Source organism: Protopterus annectens, chromosome 6.part1 (assembly GCF_019279795.1).
Source record: "Protopterus annectens isolate FY-2018-M chromosome 6.part1, PAN1.0, whole genome shotgun sequence".
Lineage (NCBI taxonomy): Eukaryota > Metazoa > Chordata > Ceratodontiformes > Protopteridae > Protopterus > Protopterus annectens.
The window spans coordinates 365361522-365385723 of record NC_056738.1 but is presented as its reverse complement, the minus strand read 5'-3'; positions in this window follow the sequence as shown (position 1 = coordinate 365385723).

Below are 24202 nucleotides of genomic sequence, written 5' to 3'. Positions count from 1 at the left end.
GCGCCTTTAAGGAAAATTTTGCACAAATGTTGAGACATCAAGGGATGATCATTAAATCCATTAAGAAAATTGGAAATAGTTGTAATTGAACCTTAATTGTGGAGGTAGAGGCTCCTGATTCAAATAAGGATGTTAAAAATTACAGGACCTTATCAACTGATGCTGAAAAGGAGTCTATGTTGTTCGTACATGCCCAATTCGAGAATCTTTTCCATTTGCTAAGGTAAAGTTTCCTAGTGGATGGTTTTATTAAAACAAAGAGTGAGAAGGTCACACAGAAAAAATCAGTAAAAACTAAATAAAAACTCCAGCCAAGCTAGAACTTCTACTGAATGACCTCTCAAACCTCTTGTATCAGAGGCACATGGGATATATGCAAATTACATTCAGAATCGCCATATAGCTGAAACACCTGATGTTCATAAGGGTCATTTGCATATATCCCATGTGCCTCTGATACAAGAGGTTTGAGAGGTCACTCAGTGGAAGTTCTAGCTTGGCTGGAGTTTTTATTTAGTTTTTACTAGTGGATGGTTTATGGAAGCCAGAAGAACTTTTATACTGAAGAGGGTATGTTATTCTGCCTGGCAATTACTGGAATTGGAGATACCAAGCCGTCAGCTTGAGATTTTGGAAATTAGGATGCACCAAACCCTGTGGGTGAGACAGCAGGTCTGAAGCTGGGTCCAGAATCCAAGGGCTGTGAACCAGATGAGGCCAAAGAAAGGGGAACCAGACTTGGCAGGGCCAACAGGGTGCAATGAGAATTACTTTGCTTCTCAACCTTTGGGCTTTCCTCAAGAATTGGGGAATCAGTGGAGTAGGGGGAAAGGCATAAAGTAGTCTCAGGGGCCAATTGAGGAGAAGTGCATCTCTCAGGAACTCCCAGTGAAGGGGAATTAGGGCAAAGTATCTGCTGCACCTGTTGTTTATCAGAGAGATGAACAGATCACAGCAAGGTTGACCTCAGTGATGAAAGATCCTCATCGCTATGTTGTGTTTGAGAGACCACTCATGAGGCAGGAGGATGCATCTGCTCAGTTTGTCCACAATCACGTTGGAGTTTGCCAGGATGTGTACCTCTATCAGAAAGCAGTTGGAAGCGATAGCCCATTGCCAGATCCTGAGGGCTTCCCAGCACAATGGATAGGATCTGGTTGTCTCCTGTTTTTTGATGTACCAGACTACCAACATATTGTCTGATTGGATTGCAACTGTCCCCAAAGGAAGGACAGCTTGGAATGCTTACAATGCTAAAAGCACTGCCCTCAGTTCTAAGACGTTGATGTGCAAATTGGCCTCTTGCAGGGAGCAAGTGACTTGAACAGTACTTCCCAGACAATGCCCCCCAACCTATCTGGGAAGCGTCCATGGTTACTATGCTTTGGGCAGAGATGGAGAAAAAGTGCGACTCCATAGGTAGTTTTCTGGCTTCATCCACCAAGATAAATCCTTTTTGCAGCAATTCATTATCAGGATTGGATGATACATTGGATGAGTTAAAACTGACCATTGGATCACCAAGAGCCATTGAAGCAGCCTCATGTGGTATCTTGCTAGAGGTACTAAGGTTATAGTCGCTGCCATGGTTCCCAGAGTTTGAAGTACCAGGCAAGCAGGAACTTTGTTTCAGGAAATTATTGCTTGAACTTGCGACATTAGCTTTATCAGCCTGTGGATGGGGAGAGAGGCTACACAAGAAATTGTATTTAGTCTTGCTTCTATGAACTCTAGGTTTTGTATAGGAGACAACTGTGACTTTTCCTTGTTGATTGAAATGCCTAGTGCCTTGGTGAGATTTAGCATGAAGTCTGTGGAGTAAAGCAGTAGATGCCTGGAGGGGATGGTGTGGAGCCAATTGTCCAGGTATGGAAACACTTGGAATCCTCAAAGTTTCAAGTGAGCTGTTATCACTGCCATGCATTTGGTGAACACCCTGGGGACTGCAGTGAGACTGAAGGGCATTGCTCAGAATTGGTAATGATTGTCTCCTAGCCGAAAGTGGATGTATCTTCTGGAGCATTTGTCCATCTTTATGTGGTAATACGCATCCTGAAGATTTATAGAGCTCATCCAATCATTCTTCTCCAGAGAGGGAAGAATGGACTGAACTGTGACCATCCAGAATTGTGTCTGTTGTACAAATTTGTTTAGTAAGCAGAGATCTAGAACTGGCCTCCAGTCCCCTGTCTTTTATGGCACTAAAGAGAATCTTGAGTAAAATCCGGATCCTATCTGGCCTGGTGGGACTTTTTGAATGACTCTTTTTTTGGAGCAGCTTTTGAATTTCTACTGTTGCTAGATCACTCTGACTGGGTGGAACATCAGGGATTCCCTTTTGGAACTTTGGTAAGAGATTGAAGGGAATGTGATAACCTCTGTTGATAATTCTCTGCACCCAAATATCTGAAGTTATTGTGAGCCAGGCTGTTTAGTGCAGTGAAAATATTCCCCCGACTACCTCCAGAGGTAAGCAATTGGGCCTCCACTCAGGAGTGCTGGTAAAGTTGTCCGGAAAAGGAATCTCTGGAGCCCTGATTATGCAGATTCCCCCTCTCCCATGGGGAGGGCATCTTCCAGTGGAGCGCCCCCTCTGGGGGGGAATATTCACCATGTGTATCATGAAAAGGGCCTTGGGATTTCTTGAACCACATTTTCCCACTCCTCTGACTACTAGATTAGGATTGTTGAGGAGTGGAAAAATGAACGTCCACAGCAGAAAGGGTCTTTCCATACATTTCACACCTGGCTAGTGTGTCTTAGGGCCCACAAAGAGGAACCATCAACAGAAGCATTGACGAAGGAAGACTTGAAAGGCTCCGTGAAGTCACAGAAGTGCATCCAGGTGTGATGGATTATAGCAATGCCTGTACCCGCTGCCCTAGACATTCCTTCAGCTGCATGAGTAATGAGCTGCATGGAAGAGTTTGAGATAGAGTCCATGGTGGCAAGCAGCAAGGCAACCTTATCCCGTACCCCATTAGACACAGCTCCTGCAAGGGTATCTGAAAGCTCAGTTATAAGGTCCTTTTGGTAAAGTATGTCAAGAAATTCAAGGACCTAATAGCAAAGGTCAATGACACAAAGGCCCACTTTGCAAACCTGTCCATCGAACTAGACTCTTGGTTAGGAGGATGGGCAGTAGAACTCTCCTCAGTGAGTTCCTTTTTGGTGGCTGCTGCCACCACCATGGCACCTACTACTAGATCCTTTGTCCAGTGAGGCTGATCTTTGTGGGCTGTCAAAATTTTGTCTGGTCTCCAGGGAATGGGTTCTATGGAATCAGCGGCCTTCCACGGCCACTGAACAATCATCTTAATTAGATCATCAGTGGGTGGGGCCACCGAGGAAGTAGATGGGTGGGCATGAAAAGCTTGCAAGGACACAGATTCCTCAGAGGATTGGTTTGAGGACTTCCAATCACCCCTGTGCTTCAGAATTTCTAGGATATCTCCAAAGGAGACATCTTCAGGAGTGAGTGGGGGAACCCTCCCCTTCATCATATTCTGTATCTTCCATGACAGATTCTTCTAGAGAATCGAGATGCTTCCTCTTGCAAGTCCTCTTACAGGGTGGATCCTCAGTGGGAATTCCTGAGGAAGACTCTGAAGAGGAGGGTCCCTGAGCAGGGATGTGTTGCAGCTCCTGTCCCCACTGTCCTAGCATGATAGACTGTGACAGCAGCGAACCAGCGGATATATAAATGTGACACTCTGACGTACAAGGAGCCAATTGGGAACCTGTTGAGGCTAAAGCTCTCTCCATGATCTGGAAGGCAGGTCCACCTGAAGAGGGATGGGAGCCCAAAACCGAGAAAGACAACCTCAGTACCAGGGTCACACCCCGCTCCGATGAGCTACCATCCAGAACAGGAGCCAGGGGAGGGTTTGAAACTGCCATGGTTCTGAGAGCCAAAGAAGGCACTGTAGAAATTTCTGGGACTGTACAGAAACCCTTGGAACCAACAGTCAAACCATGGTCCTGGGTGTGCAATGGATTCAATGGTGCTGAGGACATCAGAGATGACCCCAGTGTCAAGGTAAGGTCATCAGCACCAAGACAGCTGGTACCGGGAAAGTCAAAGTGATGGGCTCCAAGCCTTGGAAGGAGGTTGAAGGAGGAAAGTCTGGTGGAGTCCTTGGAAAATATGCCTCAGATCCAAGAGGGAGAGAGATATGGGTAGGAGCAGGGAGACCCCTGGTTGATAAAAGCTGGTCCACCAATCTAACTACATCCACTTCAGAAAAGCTTCTGGAAGAATGGATCTATATTCCTGAGGGAGACTCTGGCCTATCAACAAAAGGGCTGGGAAGCTGATCAAAGAATGGGTCCACAGATGGGGAATACTTAGTCCTGAGAGGTATAAACGTCTAGACTTTTGGCACTGTAGGTTGCTGTAGAGAGGGGAAAGCTGGAACTAATGAGAGGTGAGTGAAGCTGGTGTAGAAGATATTGTCGGTGCCGAAGAGGTCATTGGTGCCAAAGCAGTGGTCGGTCCCGAAGTAGCCAGTATTGGTGCAGTAGCCTTCAGTACCAATGAAGACTGAACTATCATTGTCGAAATTAATTTTTCAGTCTTGTTTGGTACTTTTGTCCTCGGTTCCAAAGACACAGATGGAACTGGTGACTTATGCAATTTTGAGTCTTGTGCTGATGGTAGGATCGGCACAGAATGACTTCTCTTTTTTAGTTCAGATTTTGACAACTTAGACATCTCAGGCTTTTGCTTAAAAAGGTCTTCTTCAAAGTAGCATTTTAATAAACCCTTTAAAATAAGTTTATTCCATCTCTCCACCGATGTACAGGCACTGAAACCCTGACAAAGCTTACATGCAGTGTCTAGATGGGGCGCACCCAAACAGTATACGCAGGAAAGATGCCCATCAGAATTGGTCATCTTTCTGCCACAGTCTTGACATTGTTTGAAACCAGATGTCCCTTTTGGCTTATCCGCCCTTTCAGGTTCACACTCACATACACACCAAACAGAGAGAAGGCAGAGAAAGGTTTCTTCTTTTTTTTTTGAAGGCCTACTAACAATGGTATACAAAAAATTACCTAAGAAGGTAAAGAAAGAAGAAGAGAATGATACCAACAATTGTATGCAAGAGATACCAAAAAGGCAAGAGGAGATAGAGGGGAAAGAAGGAAGTTACCAACAATGGTAATGAGAAATACTTAGGTAACGGGGGTGGGTAGATTAATACTGTAAACACTCACACACTCGAAAAAGTAGAATATACTAAATATGCTAATAGAGACAGACTTTAGTAAAGAAAACACTAATAAAGAACAATAATTAAAGCACTTACCTGAGAGTATTGGCAGACGTCTAATTTTAAGAGCAGCAAATAAGATCTGATGTAATGGAGAGAAGGGCATTGTGAGTATAGCTTTAGCTCGAGAGTTTCTGGCTGGCATGAGCTGTATAACAGCTGAGTTGGTTCTGAGAGGTTGGAACTGTACCCAGCTGTCAAGAATGGATAAAGATTGATAACATCAAATCTTTAGTTAATTCTTCTGCTGCTAAACAGTTAATTCCAATCCTACTCTTTCTGATAAGGATGGGAAGATTATTGATAAGTATGAGAAAATGTGTATGCTTCTGCAACATTGATTTTCAGAATTTTGAATTGTCAGGCTCATATGTTAAGGTTTGTCCTGAATAATTATGAAAGTATAGGGAGTGTTTTCTCTGCAGTTTCTTCTTTTGAAGAAAAAATCTGCTTTAAATAATTTCTTCTGTTGTTCAAATCACTACTCATTGTGTATGACTCTGTTAATATTTCTTCAAGAGCTATGTATGGCCACTGGTACCATTTTGTGGAGATTTGCATGGGTGCATTCTCAAAACATCAGATATGATGTTTAAAATAAGATTTTAAATTCTCCTTTGGGTAGAGATTTAGTGTTTGGCCCATCTGCTGCAGACATGATCAGAAAGTGCAATAAAAGGGATAAGTGTTTGCAGGAAATCTCTGAGATTTTTCAGACCTCCTTTTCCAAATTTTCTTTAACTCCTTATCCAGTTTTGGTAATAGAGAGAAAATAAACAGTCTAAACAAAGTGTAGGTAAACAGAAATTTAAGAAGAATTGGCAAGGGAGTTTCAAGAAGAATTCTGGAAACTCCCAAAACCAATGCCAGTCCAATAAGTCAGAATGAGTATTTAAGAGACTTTGCCCCACCCACCATCCTGGCAGCCCACCTTTTTTTCCAGAAAGATTGAATCTTCACTTTTCTCTTTGGCAACAGGTAGTTTCAGACAAATGGATTCTGAAGATCATTCATCAAGGTTACAGATGGCAATGGGAAGAAATTCTTCCTTTCCAAGGGGGTTCCTCATCCTCCAGACAGACTTTTTTTGTTTCTACCTGTCCTTCATCACAGGCTTTCCTAGGAAGTGGTAGAACCAGTTCTACCTTCCCAGGTGGGAAATGTTATTTTTAATTCAAGGATGCATTTAATGCCAAAAAAAGAAAATGCTTGGAGACCAGTCCTGGATCTTTATTTCTTTACTAAACTGATTTTTGATAGTGCCCAAATTCAAAATTACGTCACTTCACATCTGTTACCTCTTCTTCCTGATTCAAGTTTCCTGGTAACACTAAATTTAAAATATGTTTATTATCACATTCCTATTCATCCAGACTTCAGGGGTTTCTTAAGGTTTGTGTTTTTTTTTCCTTAGATTTTTTGGGGGTTTTCTACTCAGACTTTGGTAACTGTGAGGAAATACCTCAGGATTTTGTGTCTCATGGCTTCTTTAATTCTCATGATATCCCTGGCAAGACTCCACTTGAGAAAGATACAGTGGTTTCAGAAGTCTCTTTGGCCCCAGCAGCAACACCCTTTGTCTTTTCAGATCCCAGTGCTGGAGTTTGTCAGAAGGGAAATCACTTGGTGGAGGCAACAGATATCCTTAAATCCAAGCCGACCCTTCTACCTCCTTGTTCCAAAGCAGTCAATCACCAGAGATACCATGGACTTTAACTAGGAAGCAGTTTCAGGAAAGAAAAAAGTGCAAGATGTGTGGGACAACAAGGACATGTGCAAACACATAAATATAAAACAAATGCTTGCCCTGATCAAGGCACTTAACTCTCTGAATAATCTTTGGTCCCTGGGACCTCTTTAAGTTGTTACAGACAATACAACAGTCATGTGGTACATCAGCAAGAAAGAGCAAACCAGGTCGTACCTCCTCTGCAGACTAACCATGTTAGCATGGGATATAGCTTCACAGTACAATCTCACTCTATAGGCATCCAACATTCCATCAGAGCAAAACTGTGTGGCAGATAAGTTGAGCAGAACAAGGGTAGACCTTCACGAATGGAAACAAGATTGGGGGTCTTCTAAGGTTTGATTCATCTGGGGGCTTCCTCAAGTACACCTCTTTGCCTGTTCTGTGAACAATTAGCTGGCAAGATTCTGCCCCAGAATTCAATGCAAAAAATGTTATATACAAACATTATAGTGACAATTTGATTTTTGTTTGTATAGGGGACATGAAATTATTTGATGGGTTTGTGAGTAGGTTAAAGCAGAATCATTCTGGGTTTACAGCTCACCCACATGACTGGCAAAATGTCAATGCAGTTGTTGGATATAAAACTGTATATTAACAAGGAGAATTTAGTACAATTCAAACCATATCAGAAAGCAATGGCTGCAAATATTTTTTTACATGCAAGCAGTATGCACCCACCTCATTTATTAAAATCTTTACCTTATAGTGAATACAAAAGGGTTTTCACCAACAATTCTGAGGAAAGTTTAATAGAGGATGAGTTAGTAAAAGTAAATGAAAGGTTGTTGAAGAGAGGTTACTCCTTGAATACTTTAAGCAAAGCCAGGAAGAAGTTGGAAAGACAGGTGGGAGTAGGAGAAAGAAAAGATAGCGGTCATGACCCATCAGGGCCTCTGGAATTACTATTTAACTGTAGCCTCCAAACAGGCTTCATGCCTCATGAATGGAGAAAGGCAACAGTCATCCCTCTGCACAAGGTGGGCCATCTACAGACCATGGACACTACAGACTTATAAGTCTCACTACTCTTATATGTAAATCCATAGAAAGAATTATCATGGAGATGATCAATAGAGAGATAATAAATCTCCAGACACTGGATCCAACCCAGTTTGGTTTCGTTAAGGACAGATCATGCCTACTCAACCTGGTGGACTTCTTTGAGAATATCACCAAAGCAATGGATGAGGGCAAAATCATTCACACTGCCTACTTTGACCTGGCATTTGACACAATACCCCACTCAGGCATTGTTGACAAACTCAAAAGGTTAGGTACAAACCCGTATGTCACCCGGTAGATAGCCAACTGGCTCACAGACAGGGCCCAGGAAGTTAGAATTGGAGAGTCCACCTCTACAGAGAGGCCAGTCACAAGTTGGGTCCCTCAGGGATCTGTCCTTGGACCGCTCCTTTTTAGCATTTACTTCTCAGAAGTCAAGGCCAATGTCAGTGGTCTCTGGCTGACAAAATTTGCAGATGATTGCAAATTAGGAGCTGTCATTGAATCTCACACTGGCACAAATGTTCTCCAGGAGGGGCTGACACAGACAAACAACTGGTGTCAGAGCCATGGACTAAAATTAAATGCCAAGAAATGCATAATAGTATCCTTTGGGAAGTCATCCATCCCTGGTAACTATCATATTAATAACACACCCCTTAGAGTTGACCCAGTAGTCAGAGACTTAGGGACACACTTAGATAGTAATCCTGCCTTTGATCACCACATGTCTACAATGGTGAGGAAATCATTCTATGTTGCACAACTTATAAACAAAGGTATGGCATCTAAGTCCTAGGAAGTCATTGCTCCACTCTATTTGGCATTCATCAGACCTATCATCGAGTGCAATGTCCCCTTTGGTATATACCTAACCAGGCATATCCAACAATTGGAACATCCACAGAGGTTCCTCACTAAAAGACTACAGGGTGTAAGTAATATGTCCTATGCAGACCGCCTCAAGGCCCTATCCCTGTATTCTGTCTCCTACAGGCTTTTGAGGGGAGATCTATGCCTGGCACACAGGGCATTGTCAGACCCCACTCTGATGGACCTCTTGCATATCCACAAAACAAACAGCAACAGAATTACCCATTCTAAAGACTTAAACCTCGCTTGTGATATAAATAGGACCTGCTGGAGAGATAGGTATGCATCACAGAGACTACCTCATCTATGGAACAGGCTTCCCATTCATGTAAAGCAGAGTTCATCCCTAACCCAATTCAAGTGCAACTTGGACAATTGGATGGGAAACTGTAAATTCATCCCTGGTTTGGCACCTACATCTCTAATGGACACAGGTAATCTGTAAATGGTTCATCTCTCAGGCCCAAGCTTACACTTATGAAGGGTATCAGAACCTGTCAGAGATTTGGGATGCATGGCTAGGCTTAAAAAGGCCCTAGTGGTCGTTAGCCTAGTAAACACCTATGAAACTATGGACAGTTTGTCCATTTATGCGAGCAGAAAGAACTTGATAAAGAAATATACTTTGTCACCAAATTGCCTCCTTTTTCACACATTTTGAGAAATCTGGTGAATGATTTGTGGTCAGTGATTAGTCAAGATAATTATCTCTGTGAGCTTTTTCCTAAAAAGGTTACATTTTCTTATGACAGATTTCTCAATTTGAAAGAACTATTGAATAGCAGAGTAAAAATGGGGAGGGGAGTAAGGGTAGGTTCCTTTGCATGTGGAAGGTTTAAAGTTTGTAAAAGGATTAGGAACATTTCTGGTAGTAAAATAAATGGTAGAGTTTTTACTTCAGTGGAAAGATTCAGTTGTGTTTTTTGTGGAGCAGTGAATGCAGTGGGTTGTAGATGTACTCCAACAAGATGGTATATTGGTCAGACAAAACAGGATGGTTAAAGTACTTATTCCTGAACATTTGGAGAATATCAAAAATTGTTGTTTGGATAATCCTGTGGAAGAACATTTTCATAGAGCCCATGGTTTTAGGTAGCCCACGTTTAGACAGGGAGGGCATTCTTACTCATAAATTGTTGGAAATGGAAACTAAATTTATATCAAATTATGGCACAATGCAACCAAGGGGAATGAATCTAGAAGCTAATCTGAATTTTTAATTTGTAGTAGAATTGTTAATATATAATGCTTTAGTAATAAAGTTTTCTTGTGTATGGTATAATGTTAATTATAAGTATTTAATTAACTTGTTCAAGTGATCGGATGTTTACTAATTAGCATTGATATTTAAAAGCCGCCTGATATTTTTTTAAAATTATTCCTGGAAGGCATTTAGCCAAAGTACTAGAAGCACAGGAAAGTAATTTTGAGCAGCTAATTTTGTGGCTCTGGTTCTTTTTTTTTTTTTTTTTTTTTTGCTATATTGTTCTGTGTAAGAAGGCCTGGAAGGTAGATGCCTTTCTTTTCCTTGGAAAGGAATGTTTCTATATGTTTTTCCACCCTTTCCACTAATATCTAGGATACTTCTGAAGATTTAGAAGGAAATCTCCAAAGATCATTGTGGTGATTCCCTTCTGGCCCATGCAACTGTGGTTCTCCCTTCTTTTGAAAATGGCCAGGAGCAACTACCACAAGCTTCCTCACAGACTGGATCTACTCACACAAGAACAGGGGTGTTTGATACACCCAGACACCAATCAAATTCAACTGACTGCCTGGATAATAGAGTCTTAATTCCTTTTAGGTACCTGTTTACTGAGGAAATGCAGCAGGTACTACTGGAGACAAGAAAACCTGCTACTAGAAAATTATATATTAGCAAATGGAAAAGGTTTTCTAGTTGGTGCCAACAATGTAATCAGCATCCATTCAGGGCTAGCTGTTCTCTGGTTTTACAACATTTGTGAGTTACTATACTATGGCCTTTTTTACTCCTCTATCAAGGTTCATTTATCAGCTCTCCTTCTCATGCCAAAATGTTTTTATAAGGGGCTTTGCATAAGAGGCCTTAAAGAAAAAAAACAGTGGCCACTCCTTGGGATCTTAATTTTGTGTTAGAGAAGCTAACATTTGCTCCAGTTGAACCATCTACCTTGGCTGACGTGATGTTCTTAACATGGAAAACAGTTTTACTGATTACTCTGACCACTGCAAGAAGGGTATATTAGTTGCAAGCTTTTATGGTGAGTCAGCCATAGCTCATTTTCCACAGAAACAGGGTTTCTTTGTGAACTAATCCTCCTTTAATGCCTACAGTGGTATCAGGCTTTATTTTAAGCCAACCTATCCATTTCCCCATTTTTCCTGACCCCAAAATTAAGGAGAAAGAATACTCCACACCTTGGATGTCCACAAACAAGTGAGGTACTGTCTAGACTGAAATAAATCTTTCAGATCTTCAGATCAATTGTTCATTTTTATTTATTTATTTATTTATTTATTTCCAGTTTGATGACCGGGGAGGTCCACTGCACTGGGCTCAAGGAACCTGCTTTCAGTGGAGGCACAGGGAGAAAAGCTCCATATTACATAGTAAAAATAGTACAATTAAGCACATTTTAATATTACATAGTAAAACTAAACAAAGTATAACAGCATAGGTTCATAGGTTAGTATTACTCTAACTGCCCTTATGGGCCATTTTAAGCCTAGCCAATTACCCCATGTCAGAATCAAACCCTGCATCTTGTGTTTCTAAGGTAATCACCTTAACCATTACGCCAACCTCCCAGCAAAATAGATGAATATATATTACATACTTACATGATGACAGATTAGAGAAGTAGCACAGGGTTTAAGTTGTACAAAGGTTGAAAATCATCAATGAATGGTATACAAACTAACATTTGTAAGATGGCAGTAAATAAGATTAATCCCAGGAAAGGGGAGAATAAGGTGGGAAGTACATTAAGTACAATGAGTGCATTAATGTAATAAGCAGGTTAGGTAGGTAGAGCACAATTGCATTTCCAATTATGGGAGAGGTAGGAATGGAACTGGGTTTTAAAGTGTTTAAAGTTTTCAGATATTCTTAGAGAAGGAGGGAGATAATTCCACTTTTTGGCTAAGGAAAAGGACAGGAGAAGCTCACTAACTTTCATTTCTTGTGAAGGTAAGAAGAAAAGACAGCCTGTGTCAAAACAGACAATTTTCAAATGGTTGTCTAAAGCTATTACCTTTTGTTATACTCACTACAACAAATCTTTTCCAGGCAGGGTCAAGGCCTACTCTACTAGGGCCTTGGCTTCATCATCTATGGTGTTTTGGAAAGGGTTGTGTTCTAGAAGCATCTACCCAGTCCTCTGTACATACTTTTACAAAGCACTATAAGTGTGATTCATTCTTTAGGCCTAGATAAGGCTTTGCAAGGACCATTCTCCAGGGGCTCCTGGACTCTTCTACTTCCACCTCCCAAATGCAGTAAGCTAGGGTAGTCTACCCATACAGCTAAGGCTACTGGAGCAGTGATAAGTATGATGAACATAGCACAGCTGTGTAAGTAAACTTACCATAACAGTAGATGTTTCAGCGATCACTGCTGCAGTAGCCACTCCCTCCATTCTCCTTGCTTTGTGATGTGTGGTTTATGCCAGTGTGTGTTTATTCATTTTTTAGTTCTTCCTAGTATTGCCCTTTCAGGGCTTGGCCTCCCTCTCTGTGTTGGCACAAACGCTCTGAAAGTTTTGGCAGTGATCATATGAGCAGCCACTGTTATGGTAAGTTTACTTACACAACTGTACTTTCTGCCTATGGTAGCTAAATCAAACTTACTTTTAATTGCACAGTTCAAGTAACAGCACAAAAGAATAGAAGTTTGTACTGAAATATAAAAGAATGTTCCAATGATACAAATACTGTTGTTAACGTGATTTTTTAGTTAACTAATTTTTGCATTTCTAATCTGTTCTTAGCATTTCTGTTGAAATAACATGCTGACAGGAATGAATACACATAACTGATATATAAAGCATTGTGCTTAACACAGAAAGCAAAGAATTCCATAAAAAAGCTTCTGAAGACAGTCAAAAAGGCTCTTATAAAGAACTGAGGTGGGTAGGAGGTACATAAAGTGTCAGACTTTGGGTGGTATTACCTGTCTAAATTGAGCACAGGATGCTCCAAAAGTTAAAGTACAGAATTTTCACAAAAAAATAAACAAAATGGTGCAGATTAAGTGATACAGGTCCACTGTTTACAGACTAGGCATCAGATATGAAAATGGTTTCCTGAAAGCTACATCTTTGATACCTGCTAACACACAGGACTTTAATTTGCTATAGTACTGTACTATTTATACCCCATCTAATAATGTCATTCACATTATCACTATGATTTATTTTTTTTTCAGGTAATAAGACTTCTTGAATTTATAATTTCTATTTGCCCTTTTTTACTTTGTCTGTTTAACTGTACTGAGACTTCCTTTTGTACAACTTACTGGCTTCCTCTGGTCTGTATCATTCAAGCAACTTGATTATTGGCCTCACATACTTACTTAGCTTGGGTCTTAGTTAACATTTTGGTTTCCTTTTCAATTTAAATACAGAACATTGTGGTTCCATTTTTAATTTAAATACTGAGGAAAGGAGTCTGCACAAATAATTCGCTCATTTCCTAATGTAATGTACTTTGACTTCTGTTAAATGTAAAATTTATTTTATTTATTTTACATTTGTTAACCATGTAGGTGCACTGACCTGTAGACACTTTTTAGACAAAACCAAAGCAAACTGTCTCCAACACTGTAAAAACAGTGAATAATAAACAATTTGTATCTCTGTTTACTGCCTTGTCTACTACATTTTGTCATCCTGTCATCTCTGCTGCAATGTTTACTCACTCCTTAATCCCCTACCCTCTCAGCACTTTCTTTTCTCCTTTCAGTCCTTTCCCTGTATTCCTACTAGTTTAATTAAGCTAATTTAAAACACCAGTCGAACAGAATACAAAATGACATCATATCCATTACTTGTTCTCTTATCCACCTTATTTTTATCTTGATTTTCAGTTTGTCTTCTATAAAGTTTGCATAGATATGTATCTCTTTGAATTACATTGTAAAAGTTCAAAGATTCTCTCCATATTTCTTCAGATCATGTAGATACATCAAATGTCGCAAGCCATCAAACTTCCACCCAGAAACCTTTAATACCCTCCTCTCCAAAATAAACTGGTCTTTTTGACCTATCTCCCTCTAGACGAAGCGATACACCCATTCAACTGAACCTTGCTAAATATTCTTAACTCATTGGCACCCTACATGTCAAATCTAACATATCCCCCTGGTTAACTAAAGCTACCAGCACTTTGATGAAAACGAGAGAGAGAACGTGAAAAACTTGGGTAAAAACTAAGCTCACCATCCACTTACAAAAATATAAAAACTCAGAAACCTTACTAAAAAACATATCAACAAAAACAAAAAGGATTTTTATAATAACCCACCTACTTCACAAAGATCAAATCCCAAGAAATTCTAGCACTCAATAAATAAAATACATCCTGGTAACCCCTCATCTCCTAATTCCTGCCCAACAAATCCACACCAAGAAACAGCTTCTATCTTCAATTCCTACTTCATTGACTCCATTAGCAAGATGATAAGTCCTGCCCCCTCTAATTCTATTAATCCATCTGACCCCTCTTCTAGTCAGAATTCTACTAACACATTTTCCTTTAAACCAATACCTACCAGCTACATCAAATTTCTACTTTGCAAACTAAAACCCTGTTCTACATCTGCTGATAAAATATCTCCCTACTTCCTTGAGATAGCAACAATCTCTCTATCCCTTCCAGTTTCTATATTGATAACCTTTGATTCAGAGATACAGCAGTTTTCCTCTATCTGGAAAGAATTCTACATATACACAAAGGAGGTAACTCCATAGAAATCTCCAGTTTCAGACCCATAGCCATCCTGTCACATCACTCAAAAATATTAGAAAAATGCGTGCATAAGCAAGTTATGGAACACTTACTTCAAGAAAATCTGCTCACCCCCACACAACATGGTTTTCATCCAAAACATAGCACCACTACTGCCCTCCTATCCTTCATCAACACTATTTCTCTGGCCAGAGATAACAATAAATTAGTGTCATGCTTATTCCTAGATCTCTCTAAAACATTTGATACAGTATCTCACTCCGCTCTTCTGGAAAATCTTACTAACTTTAACTTCTCCACCTCTACCATTGCCTGGTTTGCTAGTTACCTCACAGATTGACTACAATTGGTAAAATGTCTCTGTGCTCTCTCCCCTCCTCTCCCTATCAAAATGGGTGTTCTCCAAGGATCTATTCTTGGCCCACTACTCTTCACCGTCTTTACTAATCTATTCTATACCTCCTGCCCAACAGTCATCCCTCATCCAATATGCAGATGACTCTACAGTCATCACCAGTGCAGACATCCTCTCTGACTTAAATTCTATTACTCAAAAATCCTTCAACTGTTAAAACCTGGATATCTAATAACCAGCTAATTCCTAAAAAAAAAAAACTCTTCATTTTTCTTCCTAAAAATCTAAACCACCTTAAATCCACTTTTGCTATCCATTCTCTAAATAAAACACCTATCATAGTTGAACCCAACACAACATTTCTAGGGGTCATGATAGATGACCAACTGAAATTTCATTTGCATGTTAATAACTGTATTAAGAAAACTCATAAAAAGTGGCCTCTTATACAAAAATAAAAAGTCCCTATCCAACAAAGCTAATGTCTCCCTCTCTCATTTCTATCTCCTACAAAAGTCTATTGTACAGCTCTCAGATCCTCACCAACCTCCAAACCCCTTTTCTAACTAAGCTAGAAACAACCTATAACAAAAGTGGCCAGATTTGCTGTGAAGCAAAGCTATAGATCTCATCACTGTCTCTCTGTAAAACACTTAAACTGGCTAGAATTAAACCAACAGCTTCTCCTCTCTCAGGTTTGTATTATCCACTCTATCTTGTACCGACCATCTTTCTGTCCCAAATTGTCTCCTCTAATCTCCTTCTACACTCCTTCTAGGAGTCTCCGAAGCTCAAAACAAGACATACTACAAATCTATAAACACAAGATCAAAACTGGTCAAAACCTCTATAGCTACTACCCTAACATTTTTTGGAACAAACTTCCACTGGAAATTAGAACACTTAAATAAATCAAAGAATTTAAATCAGCCTCCAAAGACTACCTAAAAAGTTGCTGGTCATGCCACTGTACTCACCCTTCATAAACTGTCGTCCTCTCCTACATAACTTACTGTTTGCCCTCATTGGCTTTATTTCTGTCATGTGTTAGCTCTCTTAGTCATTTTATCTAGGTAATTACCTGTCACTCAATCTTAAAAATATTTCTACTTATATACTACCTGTATGATCTTCACTAACTGTAACTACCTTGGCTGTACTTAACAAACCTTGCATAGTGTTTCTGCACATAACTTAAGTTAAATGCCAACTTAAACTTGATAGATATATATTTAGACATTTATAACAGTGCATATATATTTGTGTTTATTACACTATATATGTAGTGCAATATAAGAGTGCATGTATACTTCTGTTTGTTAGTTAGATGCATGAACACTTCTGTTTGCTAGAATATATGTAGGAAAAATAGTCACTTAGATGCATGTATATTTCTGTTTTCTAGCATATATACATTAAAGAGTTAAACTGCTCTTAGCTAAAAAGCAAGCAAAAAGTCATCCAGCTGTATATAACATGAATGTTCAGTGTTTGATACAACTTCAAAGAAAAATGCTGATAAAGATAACTCCTTAATTCCTGAGACCCACGTGCAAGAAATAAACAACTCCCTACTGGGTTGGAGATAAGGACAACTTCCTAGATTGTCACATAGTTCACCTTGAAACAGAACACAAAGTAGCTTAACAACAGACTGCATGACATCAAAAGTCTACCAAAGTACTGACTTTGAAAGTTCCCAACAGACTGCATTACATCAACATCAAAAGACTACTTTCATAAAAAAAATTATATAAAGGACATTGAAAGCATATGATGTTAGATCTGTATACTGGAGAACATCTTTCATACTGTCTGAAAAGCTTAACCTGAGACATTAAAGCTGTAAACTGTACAGTACTGTACATGTCGTCTGTTACACAGACACATTATTTTATTAGTACTGTGCAAAGTTGATAATGTTGTTGTGTCTTTCGGCTTTTCCCGGGTAGGGGTCGCCACAGCAGAATACAGTGCTAAAAAGTTAATAGTCTGCAAAGTTTAACAAGGCACCAGCAGCAGCATTCAGCACAGACATCAGCACATCTGCATTTAATTTTTCAAAACTCTGTAAAAAAAATTTTATGATTTTACTGTTACAACTTGAAAATTTTAATGCTTTGCTTATAATACTATTTTAATTTAAAGTAGTCATTTGTGGAGCTTTTCTCCCTCGGCCTCTGCTGAAAAAGGGGCTATCTGCTCAGCCTGACAAACCCAGTTAACAAATGTAAAATAAAATAAAATAAATAATAAATAAATTACATTTTATATAACTTTATCTCTGATTTACATTATAATATATTCACCTGGGCTGTGCCTATAAATGTCCTACTAAAATCAATTCACAACCTGGTAAGTAAATGTAAAATAAAACAATCAAAATTGAGATTGCATAGCAATGCCTGACATTATGCACATAGTATATTGAATATATTGCTGGATTAATACACACACACACACACACACACACACACACACATATATATATATATATATATATATATATATATATATATATATATATATATATATATATATATTCAAACATATTAGACATTAAATAAAACAAAATTATTAATTGTTTTATGGTTTGTCTGCAGAGATATTTTTTCTCTCTGATATGACATTTACTCACTCTCTTCCTAGCATTCTTAAATAGATTGCTATCAATTTTTTATAGTACCTCACTTCCTCTAAAGTAATTCAGCATCATGACTCATCAAAATTTGCACGACTGGTCTTTTTGTATTTTTCTTACGATATAATTTCCTATTCCTTAATAGCATTTAACTTTCCTACACTTGCTCAAGATGTCTACTTACTTTTGTATTATGTTTGGCTTTGTTTTCTTGAAGAATCTGATGCTTTACTTATGCACAAAGGGATCATTTGTTGTATAAGGCCATTGTAAACTTATATGAAAATTTTTAATTTTTCCCACTGTCATGCGACTGTGAAGTTAATACCCTCAAGAAAGGGGGCGTGAGAGACAATACTCCAAACATGGTGTTGTAGGGTGGTTGCCACCTGCAAAAAATGATTGTTGTAGGTGTTTTTTTCATTTATATTGATGAACATTTTTGCTTTTTGGCTAATTTACAAATTTAATAAAAAAAAATGACAAAACGTTACACTTCAAAGCTACCTCTCAGCTTATCTATTATATGAACTTCAGGGTCAATTAGGCGCGTGTCCCTACTCTGCTAAGAGAGTAGGATGTGTATAACATTTTTTCTCTATACTGGCATGCTTCCACAACCATCAATATTTCAAACATGTCATACAATCACAAGAACTTCTAAACACAAGAAAGATTGACAAAGACAATAATGATGGGTGGACAAAGGCCTAAAATCAGGGAGATGCTTTAAATATTATTTTATAAACTTAAAAACAAGAACAACATATTCTGCATCAGCATGAATTTTGTGAAGGTCATGAAGTTTGAAACTGAAATGTGTCATCATTTAGTGATTTCAATCCGCAACCATTTGCCAGAAATCCACAAATTTTATCAGGAAGAGACCAAAAATTTGAGGCAAAAGACATACTGCGAAAGTCTGGACCATTTAGGGTTATGGTTCCTAATCTCGAGTTATGGCAAAGCCTAAATCCTTATTACGGTATGCATCTACAGTCTTGTTTCTTTTAGGAGATATGAAACTCTGCTCTGTTTCCAAGTTCATGTTACATAAGCACAGAGGGTAAAAACTTTGACCTTTAATGCAAGTGGCACAGAGAATAAATTCAACTTGCCTGTAGCCTGGCTGCATACAAACAAGTCAGGTTCTAGCTTCATTACCATCACAGTATATGATTAGATTACCAACTCCCTTGTTGTAGGAACTAAAGGAAATGGTATGTAAGGCAATTTTAATTATTTAACTGGTGAAGCGAACTTGTCCATTTTGGAATTCTTTCAACCATCATATGGGTCACAAAAACAAGGAAAAATACATTTGTGTAGACATTTTGGAATAGCCAGTCAACCAGCTTATTTTCTGAGTTTGTGCTCTGCATCTGTGAGTGGGATTCCACCAGATTGAGTGACGTTTTGATATTCAATGCTTTGAGCTACTGCTCTTCTACTGACTGAGACCACTTCCTCCCCTCTGCTTGTGGAGCCACATCACTGCTCTATCTAGCAATAAGTGCTAATCGCACAGCGAGATGTTGGAACCTGGGCAGCTGCTTTTGTTAACGTGATCCATTGTAATCTCCAGCTTTCAAGCCTCACAACTGCCCTCTTCCTCCACCTACTAAATACAAGTACACATTCCATTGTACTTCCCCGCACAAAACTGCCTATTTCCTTTTTCAAATAGTTTAGCTTGTGCACTATTCTACAGGCTAAAATTAAGCTACGTAGTCCCTACAACAGTTTAATATATGCACTTCTCCAAAAAGGTACTTAGTCACATTTACCTTACCTGTGCACTTCTCCATCTAATGCTTGGGACACTGGGAATTATAGAAGGTTATCAAACTTTCTTCCCTTCCGTTTCCAACCTCTTAGCACTTGGTGTCCTCTGGCAGTGGAATAACTGTTTTCTGCTCACTGATAATGAACTCTTTCTTAGGTTCATAGGTAGTTACTAGGCATGTTATCCAGTAGACCACTGAGGAGCTCACTTTTCCAGTTGCCTTAAATCATTGTCTGGTTAACTATAATGCTCAAGGTCACACAGTAGGAAAATAAAGGCTGAGGACTCAGACCCTGGACCACAGGAAGTAGCTTGTTAATAGCTCATAACCTTAATCCTCCGAACTAACTGCTAGACTAAACCACAACAAACACACTCACCAAATTATCAGTGATGGCACAATATACATGCAAATGTGAGAATCAAACCCACAGAAATCAGCACATATATTTGAAAGGCAGTGCCTTAATATTTTGAGCTACTTGAATGATTCCTTACACAAATAATTCTGTCTGTGACAGGTGCAAATATTTACTAATTTAGAGACATTTCTCTATCACCTGAAACAATGCAGAATGAGCTTAATACACTCACACCTTCACCGTCACTTCCACCATCTTCTCAACAAAATCACATTAAAATGTTATATGCTGAGGCCACTAAAAATATCTACCAAAGCTTCCTAGAACTAGTAAGTATTGGTCTTGCTGGAAATTCTCCAGCTTATCTCATCCATGTACACCTACAACATTGTCACCAAGAGTCATACTGCCCCTATTCTTGTACTCCTAAACACTCTTAACAAAATTGTCTTTGTGACTGGTTACTCTGTTGTTAGACATACTAATTCTCCACTCACAAGGCTGGACAAGGATAGGGTCACAGTTGTGTTTTGGGTGCCAGGATCTCTGACATTACAAGGGCCTCAAAGACCATTTCCCAGGGCAAATATGACTACAACATGGCAGTTGTCCATGTGATAGTAAATAACCTTGGAAGCAGAGAGGCATGTCAGAACATTGCATGCACATGACAAATGCAGGTAAGACTCATTGCATATGTTTCCTTTTGGAAACATACTATATGCAGACATTGTAAGTAAGCTAAATACATATCCTTATGTGGTTAAGATGGATTGCAAACTGGCTAAAAGATAGAACCCACTTAGTTCATGTAGCAGATACCTCATCTGAAAGTCCTACATGGAATCTTTCCTTCCTTCACCAAGAATGATGCCTAGGTACAAAGAAAATATAATTGGCTTTAACATTTGGCTAAGTAGTTAATATCATTCTTGGGGGATCCCAGTGTGCATCACCATAGGACAAGATGACTGATTGTCTAACTTGCTTCACAAGAGATGTCCTACACCTCTTGGTAAATGGTTTCCATATACTGACTAAAGCCTTAGCTGCCCCCATAATGCCTTTTTTAGGCAGAGTCCAGCTAATGGACACTCCAACTTTGCAAATTCATCAAATCCCAATCTGGACCACATTAAGGTGGCTCTTATCAATCACTGCCAGAAGTCTTAAGAATAAATGCCCTGATCTTGAGGTCTGTCAGCTTCTGGAACATTTCTGTGTTTTGTTTTGTTTTGTTTTTTAAACACCTTTATTAAGTTATCATGTATAATGTAGACACACATACATTAATAGAAAAGAAAACAAACCATAACATTTTTCATGCATTCTACACTGCATATAATTTATTTCTTTGTAACAACTGTCATAGACTCCAACATTACATATAGTGAGCAATTCTTGCAATCTCTTAAACCTCACTTCTCCTTCAGAACATTATTCTGCATGTATTTTCCCACGTCTTCCATTTATTTTTGTGTAATTTGCTCTTTCTCCTTTTCTAAAGCTCTCACTTTCAGTTCTTTCATTTCTTTAACAATATTCAGTACTTAAATTACAGTTGGTTTAGATACTGATTTCCATTTTCTAGTAATTGCTTTTTGTCAGCCGATAACATTAAACTTAATAAAGCCTTACTATGTCGAACAATTCAGATTCTGTGTCCCAGCTCAAAACCATCACTTCTTTAGTTACAGTAGTTACAGCAACCTGCTCTCCCAATATTTCTGACAGAGTACTCTGTAGTATAGTTTTAAAATATGCCAACTCATCACACTCCCTAAAAAACATATCCCCAATTACCTCTCTCTTTCCCATCACACTGCAAGCATTTGCTATCAACCTGAGAAAAATTCTTTGAAATTTATTTGAGGTATAAACATTCCTATGCAAACACTTCAAAGCAAAATCTTAAACCTTGTGGACTTTGTTGCATGCTTGGGAGCCATACATTTGTCTTTCCATTGTTCCTTTGTAAATTGCTTTTCCAATCTCTCTTCCCAATCTATTCTAACCTCCTCTGATTGTTTCTTATAATTAGCATCCAATATTTTATATACCCTACTAATTATCCCTTTTAACAGCAGTTTCTGTTCTAGACTTAACTAAAACTTTTACTACAGCTTTTTTTTCCATTTAGGACTCCCCTATCCATTTCTCTTTGCCTGTACTTTGATATCAATCCCTGGTAAGAAAGGCAATCTCTAATCTGCAGTGGAATATTCATCTTGGCCTCATCTTACTCTGTTACCATTCCCTCTCAAGTTATTTGCTCCAAATATCTCAGTTCCTTTGCCAGTTTTCTTCAGCAAATTCTAGTCCCATCTTGCCTTTTTTCTATATCCCTACTCACAATCATCTCTGTTGGCAAAATATCTTTTCTGCATTCCTGTATTGTCTTAGTTCTTAGAATATTTTCTGCAACTTTATGGACATAATACTGTGTATGGTTGTTATTCTCCTTAAGGATCTGCATGTAATATCATATATTCCAAAAACTTAATATAGCTTCCGAAGCTAAGGATAACTACAAGTTCTTCTTTAGAAAAAGAAACAATACCCAATAATGCCCAGAACCTACCCTAAATGTAACCACCCACCCTGACACAGCAGACTTTGTTAATTACTTTAGAAAGCAAGTTTAGGGAAGAATCTACACATCCCAGAACCCCTTGCATCCCTTATTATCACAACTTAGCATGCACTACAGATGCTATCAAAGACCAAAAATGCTTCATCCATGAGACCTGTTAGCATGATATTTATGATATAGCACCAGATATGGCCTCACTGAACCTCTTCTCACATTGTTTAGCATAAGCTAAGTCACAGGATTTGTTCTTAAATTGTGGCACATGCTTAGTCACAGGATTTGTTCTTAAATTGGGGCAGACCACAGTGATGATACCCCTCCATAATGGGTGGCCCTACCATGCACACCAGTAATTACAGAACTAACAGCCCTACAAGTGTGATCTGCAAAGCTATTGAGCATATCATAACTAATGGGTATCAAAAATCTCATTAGGCTTGATTCTCAACAGCTTGTCTTTGTCAAAGGGAAATCATGCCTCCTTAATATAGTTAACATCTACAAGAGGGTCACGCACTCTTCTTACAGCATACCTCTCAACCTTGAAACATCAAAAATCAGGACAAGGCCCATGAAAAATAGGTACAAATCTGTATGCTGTTTAACATAAAATTTGCATACATAATTATGTAACTCCACCCATCCAGTGGAATTGTGGGATACCAACTTTCGTGCAAACTGAAGAACAGACAACCAAAATATGGCACCAGAGTCCCCCTACAGCCATTCCAATGTCCCATTACCTGGCTATTTTGCCCCATTTACCATAAATACTAATGTGTGCATACTGCTTTACTTCTACAATGATTATTTGGATTTTATTTTTACACTTTACAGCACAATGCACAAACACCAATAGACATCTGTTAAACAAAGCAATACTGTCTCACAATGAAAATAGACTTGGCATTATAACTTCTCTGCCCTTGAAACTCACATTCATTAAAATAGCATTGAAACCTACACCAAATCCAAAGAAAATGCATCTGGCCAGTGGTGGATAAAGATTACCTTTGGGTTGTTTTCAAATCACTGGCCCCTTGCACACAAATCAAGAAACATACATGTGTTCTTTGATACACCTTCCTGACTTTAGTAAATTATATTCCTTGTATAATACAACACACTTGTTAGACAGAGCACATTTTAAATTTATTGTTTGAACATTTTTTCAGTAGGCAATGAAACAGTAATGACAAAACTGCCCAATTCAGAACATTTCCATCATAAAAGTCTACTTACACACACAAACATACACACTATACATATAAAAATAAAATGACAGTAGTGTAAGGCATAGGCATCTTGCACAGCTTCTTACACTTATTTTCAATTTAAGGTTTTTTTTGGGGGGAGGGGAACAAAAGGCCAAAAATCAGGGCTATATTTTAAACATTGCTTGTATAATTTTGTAAAGTTGCTAGAATAAAATGTGTTACCACCATGCATTTCACTGGCAAGTCTTGAACACAGGGCTCTATGCACTACAGTCAGAGCAACATACCACTATGCCAAATCAGCAGCTTGTTTCCCAAAAGATAGGAAGACTGAAACTTAAATGGCTATATCATTTAGTGAATCCAGTTCTCTCTTCTCACGATAGTTCTCA